We start from the raw sequence: 10,903 nt of genomic DNA on the forward strand, positions 1-10,903 counted from the left end.
ATTTATTTGCAGGGCAGCAATGGAGGAACAGACATAGAGAAAAGACTCATGGACACGGGGAGAAGGCAGGAGAGGGTGAGATGTATGGCGAGAGTAACATGGAAACTTACATTACTATATGTAAAATAGATAGCCAAAGGGAATTTGCTGTATATCTCAGGGATCTCAAACAGGGTCTCTGTACCAACCTAGAGGGGTGGGATGGGGAGGGAGATGAGAGGGAGGTTCAAGAGGGAGGGGACGTATGTATACTTATGCCTGATTCATGCTGAGGTTTGACAGAAAACAACAAATTCTGTAAAGCAATTATCCTTCAATTAAAAAATAAAATTTAAAGATAAATGAATAATTTTTTTAAAATCTGTGCTTCAGGATTTGATTAAATTCTTGGAAAGCATTTTCTGCCTCCTGCTGGTTGTGAAAGCCTTTCCCTCACGAAAAGTTGTCAGGATGCTTGAAGTGGTGGGCAAGAGGTCAGGTGAATATGGCAGATGGGGCAAAACTTTTGCACCAACCTAATATCACTATCAGGAATTTCTGATGGAAAGTGATTGGTGTTTGCCCAAGAACAAAACATGGATTTGCTTCAGGGAAGGGGGAAAAGAGTTTTTTTTTCTCTCTCTTGGGTCTAAAACACACGCACATTCTCATACACAAAAAAAATCAAAGTAAGGAAAATTAAATGCTTTTTATTAATGAATTTGCCACACAGAGATTTTGGGTGAGTTAGTCAGAGGCAAAAGTGGTTTCAGGTGAATATTTTCTAGTGGGTAAACATACATAGCCATGTGGTGGGATAGAGGTAGGGGCCTTATGCCTATTTTTAGCCCATTATTTCTGCAGCCTCAGCCAGTGCCTACACAACTGTGTTCAGTGGAAAGTCTCTTTGTGCCGAATCCAAAGCTTCAGAAGAAGCAATTAAATGTTCATGAGACATAAACGTGGAAAAGTGGAAAAAGCAATTTTCTCCTTACAGATAGATCATTTGAATAAAACTTGGTATCAAAGATGACTGAAGAGAAACTTTCCCGATGATGCTGTGGGTGTGAACATTTTCATAGAGATTTTCCCTAGAAACAGTTTTGCACAATAGCTGGCAAACCTGGCCCAGATGTTTCACATCAGTCTTCTGAGATGGTATCTTCACTGAGGTCAGCAGAAACTCTAGCTGAATTTCCTTAAATCCTATACCTCTAAGACCAAGTGCAGCTTAGGCCTTATTTTGTACCACTTTGGCCAATTCTGTGTGGCTGGTAACCTTAGCCACTAAAAAACTGCTTTTAAATCATTTCTAGGTAACAATTAGATTAAAATTTGTCCTTTGAAGTCTGCTTCCAGTTGGCATTTTGGATATCACTTAAATTGAATCTCTGCTTCTGTGCTCATATGTTGGGTCACGTGGCCATGGGGCCTATTAAAGGTTTTTTTTTTTTAAAAAAAAAAAAAAACACCAAATTTCTTTTTAATACTGTTAAAACAGTAACACTAAAAGCATGAGACTATGAGTATGCAGTGCCAAGTCAATCCAAATAGAATTCTGATTTAGACTTGATGATGTGTAAGATCCTAACGGTAACTATTATAAACATATGTTCTTTGTCAAGACAAGCTCTCAGCTACAGAATTCTAAAACTCCATCTCCTAAGGTACCAGCAAAGAAGAAAGGGATTTTTAACCTGAGAGCAGAGTAGGAATGGAGTTGCTGGTTACCAGGGGAGGAATCTGAGTCATCACAGCAGGAAGGTTAGAGAAGGACTTGGTTCTATGGCTTCAGAGAACACTAACTAGTCTAAACTATATTTTTAAAACTTTTTTCCCCCAGTCCTAAAATTCACCCAGGAGACAGAGGCTGGTGTAACTGCAAAGCAGAGAAAATGGATCAGCCTGGAGGGCTGCTCCTAGTCGGAGAGGTCGAATGGCATCTTGCTGATGACCTCCCCATTCTCGTCGACTATGGTGTGGTAGACCCAGCGGCGGTTGCAGCGGCAAGTGGGCCCGCACTTGGTGGAGTTACACTTGGGGCACGGGTAGAAGCAACCCAGGCAGTCTTCATCAAGGCAGTCACACAGGTCAGCCTGATTGAAGGTGAGCCTGCCCTTTTGGTCATACTTGTTGACTTTGCGTTTTACAGGAACAAACTCATTCTTCCTTGCCATTTGCCCTTCCTTTATCAGCTGCCTTAATTTAGGGTTGAAGTTGGCTACCTGAGGCCCGGGATTTTGAAATGACAACCGTTTTAACTGCCGCTCCACCCGTTTCATCTGCTTCAGTTCCATCTCACTTGGTTTCTCAGGAGAACTTGGACGTGCAGGTCTCTCTCGCACGGAACTGCTTTTTTCTACTTGTTCACTCATTTCTGCTCACCTGGGGACACAAACAAAGTCAGCAACCATTTGTGGGAGCTCAGTCAACCATGAGGACGCTGGAGCTGGTAAACGTCATTTCAGAATGGGCCTATGAACTCTTTACTTCAAACCTGGGTTAAGTGGATAGGAGCAAGTTTATCAACACCAACAAATCTTTGGACAAAAGTGGTTTTATCAGATAGTATTTCCTCCTTGATTTAACCATCTCTTTTTTCTATCAACTGTTTAAATAAGCATTCATGTTGGTCTAGACTAGTACTTCTCAAACATTAATGTGCATATGAATCAGGAAACATCTTGTTAAAAACTAGATTATGATTCAGTTAGGACTGGGGTGGGGCCAGAGAGTCTCCCTGTCTAATGTATGCCCAGATTATACTGATATTGCTAATTCCAAACCTACTTTGAGTCTCAAGGGCCTAGAGCTAAACCAATAGTGATCAGGGGCCACAATTGCTTGATCAGGGGCAAAAATTGCTTCGATTTAATAGAAACCCAGTTATTCTTCTTAGGTGAGTGGCCCTAGGATAGGAAAACAACAGTTTTTTATGTAAAGAATCTCTTTCTCTCCACAATTCCTGCCCCCTCCCCGCCCCCGGACACTACCCCCACACAAGGCAAACTCTTGACTTTTCCTCCAGTGAAATTGGTTTGAACAAAGAAAATACTGTTTGAAGCACTTCAGATCAATAAACATATTCCTTGTTTCTAATGACTGTAGTAAGTAATGGAAATTGGATGGTCATTTATAGCAATTGCCTTTTCTCATTAAAACATCAGCACATTAGCTGTGGTTTCTTTCGTTTGAAGTGGCCTCCAATTCTTCTCAGGAAACACTCTACAAGCTACTTTAAGGTAATTCATCATATTGAATTAGTGACTGGTTTCTAAAAGGCTTTCTAAGGTCAGTACACTCTCAAGGACTTTCAGTGTCATTTCACCTCTCTCCATGTCTCACTGTCTCTGTGTGTCTGTCTCTTCCCTCACCACCCCCCCATCCCTCTGTTTCTCTCCTAATTGGCCCATGTCCTACAGACTCCACAAAGCTTCCCAAACTACTAACAACTTAAAGTAGAGAGGCAGAGGATGCCCACTTCTTTAAGGATGTTCTGCCTAGCTTCCAGAAGCAAACTGGCCAAAAGGAAGAGAGACAGAGGATGGGGCATCAGCTGTGAGAGGATCACCATACTAGAGAAAAATTCCCTTTGCTTTCACTGGAGATTTTCAGGCAATTCCAGAGGACTGGCCACACACTCTTTGATACATGCTACTAATTTCACACAACAGGTTCCCTTTTAGGTCTTCCTTGGCACTTGAACGATGTAGTGTCTACAGAGAGGGAAAAGCAAATGATTCCCCTGAATCTCACTCTTGAATTGGATTTATTTGCCAGGATCTTGTGGAGTATATACCCAGGACAGAAATAATACAGTTTCATAATTTCTATCTAAGTTAGTGCAATGTTTTGGCAAGTGTAGAACATTTAGTTTTTTATTACTCTAATTCTCTGAGTTGTAATTTCATAGTTGACTCCTTACCTTACTTTTTTTAGGGGGAAAAGAGTAGCAGCTACCTTTCTGACACATTACCCTAGGCAGAGGAGCCTCAGGCCTCACACTGCCAGGGATCAAACACTAGGGCTGTCTTCACCACTAACTATCTGACTTTAACTTAAGATGACTTCAGCTGCTTAACCTCAGTTTCCTCATCTGAAAATGGGGATAATAATAGAACCTTCTCTATGGGTATGCCCTAAATTAGGTGCAGTGAGAACTTCAAAGATGATATAAGACCAGGTTTCTGCCCACAAAGGTTTGGCAATCTCCACTGGAGAGATCAAGTGTCTGCAGCTCACTGCAAGGACAGGGAAAGGAGCTCCAGTTCAGATTCTGAGATCCCTATGGGGGGTGGGGGTGGGGTTCGTACTAATCAAACATCAATAGAGGCATCCCTATTTAGAACTAAGCTTTATATCTTCTTTCTGCACCCTCCCCCCAGTTTAGTGAGGTGCTCAGTCACTCAGTTGTGTCCACCTCTTTGCAACTCCATGGACTATAGCCCTCCAGGCTCCTCGGTCCATTTTCCAGGCAAGAATATTGGAGTGTGTTGCCATTCCCTTCTCCAGAACTAACCTTTTCATCTTAAAGAATTCCGGTTCATCCCCATAATGGTAAAGAAGTGAGTGAGTGAGTGTGTGTGCATGTGCAAATTTACCACCATAATTCAGGCTAAAGCCACTGTTTTTTTTTCATTCATTCAGCAAATATTGATCAAGATTATACCATATATGCTAGAAATTGTGCCCTATTTATTGCAGTCACAATTGCACACACAAGTCCAGAGTCCTTCAAGCAGTGGTCCTTACAGAAATGAATAAATTGGGGTAAAAATCTTTCACTCTTCAATTAAGCAAAATATCTGTGTAGGCCAATTTTAAGGCACAGTATTTGTTTTAGAAACTGGTATCAAGACTCTGGTGGAGAAACTCAAAGTTTAGTTATGAATAGCTGTGTACCAACAGAGAATGCGATGGCACCCACTCCAGTACTCTTGCCTGGCAAATCCCATGGACGGAAGAGCCTGGTAGTCTGCAGTCCATGGGGTCTCTAAGAGTCAGACACACTGAGTGACTTCCCTTTCACTTTTCACTGTCAAGCACTGGAGAAGGAAATGGCAACCCACTCCAGTGTTCTTGCCTGAAGAATCCCAGGGACAGGGGAGCCTGGTGAGCTGCCGTCTATGGGGTCACGCAGAGTCGGACACGACTGAAGTGAGTTAGCAGCAGTAGTATCAGCAGCTGTGAACCAAACACAAACCTGATTCTCAACTATAGAAAGTAGAATCAGGTTACAATGAGACCTTTTACTGCAGGAGCACTGGATATTGCAAGTAAAATCACCAGGCAGCTGAACAGATGTGGCCATGTTATGTTCAGCTATAGCACACTCAAGACTTCCCTGGTGGCTCAGACGGTAAAGCGTCTGCCTACAATCCGGGAGACCCGGGTTCAATCCCTGGGTGGGAAAGATCTCCTGAAGAAGGGAGTGGCCACCCACTCCAGTATTCTTGCCTCCCCCGCCCCCCACCCAGAAAAGGGTTCAAGGAAATATTGGGCTTCCCTGGTGGCTCAGAGGTTAAAGCGTCTGCCTGTAATGCAGGAGACACGGGTTCAATCCCTGGGGTGGAAAGATCCCCTGGAGAAGGGAATGGCAACCCACTCCAGTACTCTTGCCTGGAGAATCCCATGGATGGAGGAGCCTGGTGGGCTACAGTCCATGGGGTCGCAAAGAATCGGACACGACTGAGTGACTTCACCTTCTATAGCACACTCACACTTTGACATGAAATATGTTTATGAACCAGAATTGTTAGCTTAAACCCCAAGGTCTCTTAAACTCTTGACTTCTCTCAAAAATGTTGGGAGGATATATTGAGGCAAACAGTTTAGGGAAATTCAAAATAGAAATAAATGCTCGGTGAATGCGTTTGAACCCTTGACATTCCAATCCTGTTGGTCAGGAAAGATCTTGGTATTTTCACAGGGAAGTAATTTTTCTGTTGAAATCACTTTGAAGGTAACATTATTTTCTTCTTGTCACTCAACAATTTATTTACTTGTCATAAAATAAAGTGAAAAAACTCTGAGCCCAACGACATAAAAGTCTTACATGCATGAGCTTTATCATTATCTTTCTTACCATAGTTCTCTTAGTCCTTAAATTTCATGGTGCTGAATATATACTTTTTGTGTTTCTTTTCTGGATTGTTCTCCCTCTGAGCAATGGTTACCAGGATCTTTTAGAATGACATGTATTTGCTAATTGGATTAAAGTCGAGATAATGGAAAACTGTTTTCCCCAACTATCTGGGTGATATTCTTAATCTGGAAAACAGATGTTTCAACATCTTTTTGCATCTTTGTGTTCATGATTACAATTCATGATTTCAGAATATTCCAAATGATTCCAATTCACTTTCCACATCGTTGGAAGCAGGAAGCCATTAAGATGAACCCCTTTCAACTTACATGTAATAATAGGAGGTGAAAGAAGGTAGAAAAGGGAGGGAGGAGTCTATTAGACTTGTTCTTGGTTGATGTTTTTTATACTTCTCTCACCTCTCAAAAGTGTCTTTTTCTTTAATTCACTTATTGAAGCAGTTGATGCTTTTTATTATCCCACACGCACAGATTAAAAATATTAAAATATACTTACTCAGTGGAAGATGAAAGATAATCCTTGTTTAGATGGTTACACTACTTTCACTGAAGACAGGCCTTCTACCTAAAGAATCATAAAAACACAGTTTATCATCTATTCATTAGGGGGAAAATGTGTTACATGTAACACACAAAATCTCCTGTCCTTCCCAATAACTGTGTCTCTTAACTTTCATCTTTCATCTAAAAATGTTTATACAACTATTGTAGGCCATTGGTATTTGAGAAAATGGGAGGAAAATGGTTATTACTGAAACAGACTTCATGAAAAATAGTTTCAAATGTTCAAATTATGTTTAAAAAGAAAAAAGCGAAGGGGGCAAAAGAAATCTTATTCTAGTAGTACCCTGGCTGAAAGTTTCAACAAATTTAGTCTTTTAAAAAAACCTTCAGTAATAGTAATAATGAAAGAGATCCTTTTCATTTAACAGTGAGAATGATTAATTTGCCATTAGAAAAACTTCACATTTTCCATAACTGATACTGGGAATCAAAGATGTTTGGGAACATTGTCTATATTTGAGGTTATACAAAAGCCTTGATGTATACACAAGAGGAGATTCTTGGGTCCTGCACCCAGAAATTCCAATTCATTACTTCTGGGGGGTTGGCTGTGACTCTGCATTTTTAACAAACAGCCCTGGTGATTCTGTATTGGTGGTTCAGGGACCACACGCGGAGAAGGGTGGCTGCGTAACTCTCCTGAGATTGTTACAGAGCCCAGCTCTGCCTGCAATCCTCTGCTCCCACAGCTGTTGCTAAATATCCTTCAACAAAGATCTTTAGGGAGATGACTTTCATACAGTGATATCTTAAGATACATTTGGAGTGATCCTCAGTTATGACAGTTAAACACCTTTGATTAATTCACTATACTCTAACTGAAATTAGTGAATATACGAGGGTGTACCTGGGAAGTGTCTACAACCATACTACATATTTGGCCAGAACCCTCTGGTTAAATAGAGGTGGGGCTGCCTATTCACCTAGATCTGAAATACAAGTGCAATATTAGAATTCCAATGAAGGACTCTTAGCCTACCACCATTATATACTGGGGTCTTCCCTGGTGGCTCAGAGGTTAAAGCGTCTGCCTGCAATGCGGGAGACCCACGTTCGATCCCTGGGCTGGAAGATCCCCTGGAGAAGGAAATGGCAAGCCACTCCAGTACTCTTGCCTGGAGAATCCCATGGATGGAGGAGCCTGGTAGGCTACAGTTCACGGGGTCGCAAAGAGTCAGACATGACTGAGCCACTTCACTTTATTATATACAGGAGAAGAGATGATGTCATTTGGAGCAAATCGTAAGAGACAGCGCCCATACATTGAACAGTTGTTGAAAGGGTAAAGTGAAGGGGTTAAATTTAGACAAAGATGTGGTTATTGTGACAACTGGTGTACAGTCTGTTTTGCTGAATTTCACCAGCTCTTGCTTCCGTTTATCTTCCTAAATAAAATTAGATGTGTTCCAGCAAGCAGAATTTAAGAAGGCTTCTCGTGAATTCTAGACTGTCTCTGAGTAGTGTGTCCCTCATCACAAATACCTGGAGTGGGGGAGGATCCAGAAAGCTGCCACGCCCACGGGACTGCTTTTCTCTGCCTGCAAAGAGTGCTGGACCAGTTCTACAAAGGAGGCCAGACAAGCCCTTCCAAATGAGGCACAAGGTAGAGTTCCTATGGGATCCAACTATTTATTTCTTCCCTCTTTGCCCACCCTTCCTTTCTCCTCTGTTGACACCCTGCAGAAGGGAAGTGTGGAAGAATGTATTATTTGTTCATAATTTTCCCTTCTATTCTCTGTATTGTGCCATAGTTTCACTAGGTAAATTATACTTCTCCATCCCATTGACCTTGAAATTCACCATATGACTTGCTCGGGCTAAGGGAAAATGGGCACAAGTGATCATTAATGAGTTCTGTGCTGAGATATTAAAGGGCATTGCAAATTTCTGCCAAGTTCTTCTTGTATTTCTGTCATCTGCCATGAGAACTGCATACCCCAGGAAGCTGCCGACTGCAAAATGAGACACATATGAACAGACCTCAGTCTGATTCACAGCCTTAAGCAGAGCTGCCATAAGTGACCCAGAGACACATGAGTAAGGACATCAATGGTATCGTAGTCAACCACTAAGATTTAGGGGTGGGGTGTTTGCTATGCAGCAGCATCATAGCCTTAGCAGAATAACACACCAGGGTGACTACCATTTACTTGGGACTCACTCCTTGCCAAGCACCACTAACATTAGCTCCTTTATTCTACAAAATTTCCTTCTGAGATCTGCTAATGCTTCCATCTTTCATGAAACATCTGCTCAGAGAAGGCAAGGACTCATAGCTAACAAGTGGCTGAGCCAGAAACTCAAATTCACGTGTACCCACGTTCAAATATTGCATTGGCCAAAAAGTTCATTTGTGTTTCTTGGGACATTTCATGGAAAAACCAGAATGAACTTTTTGGCCCACCCAATACAATGATTGTTCCATGGCTTTTTCCTATTTTCCTGCAGTTGAAACCACAGGTAATAGCAACAACAACCACATAAAACACAATTTCACTCTTTTATGAAGGGCACTTTCCTGGGTCTCTTTTCCATCCAATTACTAATTGGGATACTTAAGTTCTGTTTAGTTCTGCTCTAGATTGAATCCTAGCCCATGAGATTTGAAATGGTAAGTCTTCAGTTTGGAAAGTATTGTGCTTTAGAAACCATAGGAAGTCTTAAAAGAGACTGGAATTTTCTGAAGTTATAGGTAGGAGAGAAACTGTACCAGATAAAAACCAGTTGAGACAGTGTTTAGAGCTTTTCTTGACTAAACCAGACAGACTCCACAGAAACTACTCAGGATCCTCTCTGTGACCCCACTGCAAGAGACAACCATTCAGAAAGCACCGCCAGTATTGTTCCAGTGACACTCAGAAGGAAATATTGCTCATCTCTGGCTGCCCATTAGAATAACTTGGAGACCTTGAGAAAAAAAAAAAAAATCTGGGCCCTGCTGACAATTAATCGATATTTCTGGATGAGAAGCTGAGCATGTTTTTTTGTTTTTTTGTTTGTTTGTTTGGTGGGGGGAATGTGAATTTTTTAAAGTTCCCCAGGTAATTCTATTTTCTTTGACCACACTAAGTAGTGTGCGGAATACTAGTTCCCAGATCAGGGACCAAACCATGGTCACTTCCCCAACCCCGTCTGCAGTGGAAGCATAGAGTCCCAACCACTGGACCACCAGGGACTCTAATAGGCAGCCAGATTTGCCACCCACTAAGCTACAGTCGCCGCTAAGATGGCAAGAATCCACCTGCTAATGCAGGAGATGTGGGTTCCATCCCTGGGTGTGGAAGGTCCCTTGGAGGAGGGCATGGCAAGCCACTCCAGTATTCTTGCCTGGAGAATCCCATGGACAGAGGAGCCTGGTGGGCTACAGTCCATGGGATCACAAGGAGTTGGACACAACTGAGCAGCTAAACACAGTGCAAGCTCTAATAGAAGATGGGCTTCCCTGGTGGCTCAGTGGTAAAGAATCCACCTGCTAATGCAGGAAATGTGGGTTCCATCCCTGGGTGCGGAAGATCCCCTGGAGGAGGGCATGGCAACCCACTCCAGTATTCTTGCCTGGAGAATCCCATGGACAGAGGACCCTGGTGGGCTACAGTCCACCGGGTTGCAAAGAGACACGATGGAGAGACCCAACAACAACAACAAAAGCTAGAAGATGGAGACAAAAAATGTATTTGCCGATTTGCTGATATTTAACATTAAAAGCCAATTCTAGTCAGTGACTCACTCATGGAGACTGGAGTGTCAGCTGTGCATGTCTTTGAACTTCCTACCTACTCTCCGATCATCATTCTTTACCATTTCTCTTTCCTCCGTGGAATATGTACTCAATCTATAGTTATTTACTGAAATCCACATCTATGTTAATTCCTAAAGTGCTGTTTGCCAAGGGTTAGCCTGTGAAAGTTTATAGAGTTTGTAAAGAATTCACTAAAACTCTTATCTGCTAGCTTAAAGAGGAGAGATGTCAGTGGCTTCATTAGCCAAATAAATAAAGCCCAGACTGTCATTTATAGTGATTGTATACATGGTTCATACTCTCCTATGAATATTCTGGAGCACTGGTTCTAGTTTAATTTGCACATACAAGTTCCCAAGGATTAGCTGTGACCGGCATAGCCCGAGATTGAGACATGTGTGCTATCTTGCTCCTGCATACAGAGACCCCTTGTGGCACTTAGCTGACTGCCTCCCAGGATATGTGGGAAACTTTCTATTTCTTTTACAGTAAGATACACAACTCTCTTACTGCACT

The 10,903-nt window shown here is 42.1% G+C and overlaps 1 pseudogene; it reads right to left on the reverse strand.

Moving 5' to 3' along the window:
- Positions 1–1,898: 1,898 nt before the first annotated feature.
- Positions 1,899–2,354, reverse strand: LOC138930929 (ARL14 effector protein-like pseudogene; annotated as a pseudogene).
- Between the last annotated feature and the right edge of the window lie 8,549 nt (positions 2,355–10,903).

This window comes from Ovis canadensis, chromosome X (assembly GCF_042477335.2).
Source record: "Ovis canadensis isolate MfBH-ARS-UI-01 breed Bighorn chromosome X, ARS-UI_OviCan_v2, whole genome shotgun sequence".
Classification (NCBI taxonomy): Eukaryota; Metazoa; Chordata; class Mammalia; order Artiodactyla; family Bovidae; genus Ovis; species Ovis canadensis.